This window comes from Silurus meridionalis, chromosome 23, assembly GCF_014805685.1.
Source record: "Silurus meridionalis isolate SWU-2019-XX chromosome 23, ASM1480568v1, whole genome shotgun sequence".
NCBI lineage: Eukaryota > Metazoa > Chordata > Actinopteri > Siluriformes > Siluridae > Silurus > Silurus meridionalis.
Window position 1 is genome coordinate 24,504,487 of NC_060906.1, and position 5,894 is coordinate 24,510,380.

Sequence of the window (5,894 nt, forward strand, 5' to 3'; positions counted from 1 at the left end):
CATCCAGGCAATAAAATTCACCTCATTCATACAGACATACCAGCGCTGCGTTCATGACCAAGTGGGAAATCCTTCACCGCTCACGTTCACTCCGAAAACACACACGTACTATTTACATTCACACGTTTTTTTTTTTTTTTTTAGAGGGCCACGTTTGATTATCGCTGCTACGAGTTTTCACTCAAAAATATGCAAAAAGACTAAAAACGAGTCGAAAAACACACGAATCGGCAGGATGCTGTAGATGTTTCGTGCTCGCTCATATTAACTGACCTTTTCTGGAAGCTCCGCCCCCTTCCTTTTATCTCACACTAGTTGCTTTCATCTCGACTTCGACCGTGATCTGATTGGTTGACGCTATAATTTTTGTATTTTTTTCAGGTAATGTAAAGTACCGGACAATATGACAAAAGACGTTTCTCCGATACACGATATTCAGGTTTCTACAAAAAAAACATCATAAATAGCAAAAAACATTTTTTGAACAATAAAAAAAAAATGCTACATTAAAAAAAAAAAAATCTCTTCCGGAGTTTGTTTGAATAAACACGGATTTGTGAGAAAAATGTATCGTTATGTAATTTATCGCGATATGAGTCGTACCGTGGTATCGTCCAAGCCGTAACTAAAAGAGTCAATACGTTTAAAATAAAATACTCCGCAGTACTTTGACACAGGATCAGTTAAATGATCAGCGACGATATAATAATATAAAATAAATAGAAGCAAAGCACTAATCTTTTTTATTATTATTATTAAAAGACGATGATTTTTATGGAAAAATCCCAGTCGTCATGAACGCAGCATCTGATTTTTCGGGCGGTTTTAAAGCTGCTCTCGACATGTTCCTCAGAGCTCCTGCGCGTTTACGCTGGCGACGATGCCGCCTGCTCTCCTGAAGAACTCTTTCACGTTCTGCCTTTACCTCCTCATACACACACACACATCTCTGACAATACGCTCTGGACGTGAGCTCGTCGGCGTACGGGCGAGGGGGTTCGGTTTCTGAGAACCGAGTGCAGGAGCGTTTACCTCACACTCCCGCACCTCCATCCTGCGTGGAAGCCGAAAGTGAACGTGAACGCCCAAAAACGTCGCCTCAGATTCCTCTCTTCCTATCCTTTATGAGGGGAAAACAAACAAACAAACAAAAGGATAATCTTCCTGATGCAGTCGCTGATGCGTGATATATGCAGCTTTATACTGTTTATGCCATGTCTCATGGTACTGTAACGTTAATGCTCTTCTTCTTCTTCTTCTTCTTCTTCTTGGGTCACCTGTGCAAGCTGGAATACGGGAGAAAGATCTCCTCCTCTCGTTTAGCCCGGTCCTGTGCCTCCTGCCTTTCTCTTCAAAATACTAACCTGCATCGTGTTGGGTTTTTTTACTTTGGCTGCGATAATGCCGTGATGCCTCGACGCTTACAGACGCTACACCTCTACCTCCCTGTCATCTTCTCTCTTCTGAGCTTGTTAGCCTCATTTCTTTAAACCTACACTATATGGTCAAAAGGTTTGGGGACACCTGACCAAAAGACTGATATTTTGAACATCCCATTCCTCCTATTGATGTGTTAGTAAAGTCAGGTATTGATGAAGGTGGAGTTAGGAGGCTCCTGGGGTGTTCTATAGGGTTGGAGCTCTTTAGCAGGAGATCTTCCATTCCAACCCATGGAAAGCAGGTCTTCACGGAGATCAGTGGAATTGTCATGCTGGAACAGGTTCGGGTCTCCTAGTTGAAGTGAAAGGAAAATTTCTTGCTCCAGCGTCCAGAGACGTCCTACACAACTGTGTTCGGAGAAGAACCACATATGCGTGGGGAAAGTCGGGTGTCCCAATACTTTTGACCGAACAGCGTTCTACTCTGAGATTCGTGTCTTCACACCTGCATCAGGTGACGAATGAAAGTTCAGCAGTGGTGCCCAGGTTTATCCCTAAAAAGCGAAAGCCGAGACATTACCCTGAAATTTATTCTCGTCTCTATGCAAATCTCTGACGTCGTAAAGAAGGAACGAATCGTCTGAATCTCACAGCGATTTCCCGCCTCGTGACTCAAAAACGTACATTAGGTCTTTTACGTATTGGACTCTGGATTGACGTCAAAAAAGAGAATGAGTTGTGTGTGAAAGAGAGGAGAAATGGAGGAGAAAAGTAGCTGAGACGTATGAGTTCACAGGCCACGCCCACCAGATACAACAGTACACAACTACACACACACACCCTCAAGATAAAAACATGAGACTCCATGTAATACAACAGAACGCTGGAGGTCTGATTCAGAAGAACACAAAGTTCAACTTTACAGTAGGAAAAAGCTCCTGAAATCCCCACATCACTGTAGCATGGAGACATGTTCAGACATTTCAGCTCAAACACTCTCAGATCCAGTCTTATAAAGTGATGGATGAACTTACGGATGGATGGATGGATGGATGGATGGATGATTAGATGAAATTACAGATGGGTGGTTGAATAGAAGAATGGATGAATGGTTGAATAAAAGAAAGGATGGATGGATAGATGGTTAGATGAAATGATGGGTGGATGGTTAGATGAAATGATGGATGGATGGATAGATGAAATGGATGGGTGGATGGTTAGATGAAATGATGGATGGATGGTTAGATAAAATTACAGATAGAGGGTTAGATGAAATTACGCATGCGTGGTTGAATAGAAAAATGGATGAATGGTTAGATGGATGGATGGATGGATGGATGGATGGATGGATGGTCCTCTATAAGCAGTTATAGCTGAGCTGAATAGTGAAGTAGAGAATCAGCTGAAGATGATATAAATAACTGGATTATTAATGTTAGATTTGTTGAACACTTTCAGAGTCAGTTTAGAAATCAGACGGATCTCTTAGGAGTTATTATACATTAGATCATGTTGGTCCAGAAGATCTCCAGAACATCACCAGCTCTGAGCTTTACCTCAGTGTATCATCTCACCCACGACCCAGACCTGACTCACTTCTGCATGGATGAACTTCTAACAGCTTGTGTTGGGTGTGTGTGTGTGTGTGTGTGTGTGTGTGTGTGTGTCACTACATTACACTTGGGATAGATGAGAAGTTCTGTGGTGGTTGAGGTGTAGACCCTGCCCTGGCCATTCTGCACTACGTTTCAGATGAAGCCCTGGTCCCTCAGCGTGTTTCTCCTCGTTGTGTTCCTGAGCAGGTTCTCGTGCTCCTGTCGTCTCGCTCTGCACGGCCGGGCTAAACCAAGCTCACTGAGAGGATCAGAACCATGCTGTTACTGCTCATCTCCACTTCTCCTGCTTTAGCTTTTCTCTCTGATGGAGATGATATACGAGTGCCTTCATGCCCCGAGGCTGGGCATGTCCTCTTCCTCATCTTCCTCCTTCAAATCCTCTTCCTCATCTTTCTCCTCTTCCTCAACTTTTTCTTTTGCTTCCCCTTATTATTCCTTCTCCTCATCATCCTCCTTTTCTTCCTCTTCTTCTGCAACATTCTCTTCTATCTCCTTTTCCTCCTTCTCTTCTTCTTCCTCCTTTTCTCCTTTTCCTCTTCCTGCTACATATCTATCTTCTTTCTTCTTCTTCCTTCTCATTCTCTACCTTCTTTTCCTCTTCTTCTACCTCCTGTCCTTATTCTCATCCTACTTCTTCCTCCTCCTTTGATTCCTTTTTCTCACCAACCTTCTTCTCTTTTCCTCTTTCTTCTGCTCTTCTTTTCCACTTCTTCTCCACTACTCCTGTTCCTTCCCCTTTTCTTCTTTTTTCTCCTCCTTTATCCTCCTCTTGCTGTTTTTCCTCTTCTTCATCCCCTTTTTGTCTTATGCAAGCCATTTCTCTATGCTTGTGTCTCTCAGGCTCTCGGCTACCAAGAGGCTCCTTTTCTTTTCTTTTTCTTCTTTTCTTTCGTTTTTTTTTTGTTTGGTTATTCAAAGAATATTTTTAAAGATTTGTATCTTTGAAGAGAAGCTTTGTTTGTTCTGATGTGTGTAAATTGTAAAGATTTATATATAAATATCTATCGAGGTTGTGACCGAGTGTAAATACCACGAGCAGAGTTTTTCCTCTACGGACTTCTAGTGAGAAGTGTCTATTTTTCTACTCCGGGGTGGAACAGAAACTTCTACCTGCAGTGAGACGCCAAATAAACCGCTTTAACACGAAACCTGTCTCCTCGTCCATCCCTTCTTCTCTCTCTCTCTCTCTCTCTCTCTCTCTCTCTCTCTCTCTCTCTCGCTCTCTCTCTCTGTCTGTCTCACTTCTTCTCTCTCTTGCTCTCTCTCACTCTATCTCTTTGTCTCTCTCGCTTCCGCTCTCTCTCTCTCTCTTTAATATATATATATATATATATAAATGTGTGTGTGTGTAATCTTTTCTTTTCCTCACTTGATAAATATTTTTATTTCACTTTCCATCTCACTTTATTGTTTATCTTTGCTCTGTTTATTTTTTTTTTATGTTCATTTCTTCCTTTTTTCCCTTTTGCTCTTTCTTTCCTCTCTCTTTGAAAGGAAGTTTTAAAGAGATAGAGAAGAAAGAAAGAGTAAAAAGTAGAATTGTTTTTTATCCTTACATTCTTTTATTTTTTTCAATATTATTTTTCTTTCTTTGTTTTCTTCTCGTCCTTTATGAGTTCTTTCTTATGATGGTTTATTTTCCTTCTTATTTATTTAATTTTATTTAACAGAAATATAAAAGAAGGTGTAAAAAGGTGACGATTAAACAAATGAATCCTGTAGAGCTGATTGGAGGAACAGGGGAGAGGGGGCGTGGCTACCGAGCCTGGAAATATCCAAAAACAACAAATCTTTGATGGTATTTGAGACACATGCATATTCATGCTGCATATACAGTGAATTGAACTAGAAGAAAGTTCTGGGACATTTGTGTCTCTAACAGAAGAACATGTGTAAGATTGAGAACAGGAGAGAAGATCTGATCAGACTCCCTCACCCCCACACTCACACATGGAGGTGGAAGTTTAATGGGTTGAACTTGAAAGAAATCCTGAACCAACATGTCTCCTATTCCATACAGGCCCACAGGGTGTGTGTGTTTTCCCTCAGGTTTAATTCCTTCGCTTTATCCTTTCTAATTCACTTTTTACTCCTCTCTTTCTCTCTCCATCTTTTCTTTCCCTCACTAGCTAATTATCAAATTGCTATTGTATGAGGAAGTCAGGTGTGTCAGAGAAGTATGTGAGGGTGGTGCAGGACATGTATGAGGACAGTGTGATGGCAGTGAAGTGTGCAGTAGGAACGACAGACTGGTTCAGGGTGAAGGTTGGACTGCATCAAGGATCGGCTCTGAGCCCTTTCCTGTTTGCAGTGGTAATGGACAGGTTGACGGACGAGGTCAGACAGGAGTCTCCGTGGACTATGATGTTTGTGGATGATATTGTGATTTGTGGTGAGAGTAGGGAGCAGGTGGAGAAGAGCCTGGAGAGGTGGAGGTATGTGCTGGAGAGAAGGGGAATAAAACTCAGTAGGAGTAAGACAGAGTACATGTGTGTGAATGAGAGGGAGGGCAGTGGAGTGATGCGGTTGCAGGGAGAAGAGGTGGAGAAGGTGGAGGAGTTCAGGTACCTGGGGTCAACAGTGCAAAGTAATGGAGAGTGTGTTAGAGAAGTGAAGAAAAGAGTGTAGGCAGGGTGGAGTGGGTGGAGAAGAGTGATAGCAGGAGTGATTTGTGATAGAAGAGTATCTGTGAGAGTGAAAGGGAAAGTTTATAGGACTGTGGTGAGACCTGAGATGTTGTATGGTTTAGAAACAGTGGCGTTGAGTAAAAGACTCTGTCTGGTTCATGTGCCTTGTCTCTTTTTTATCCTTCTGCCTCTGCTTTTTCTTCTTCTTTCTCTTATTTCCTCTTTTTTTTTTTTCCTCCTTGTTGATTGAATGATTTCAGACTCGCTCGAGA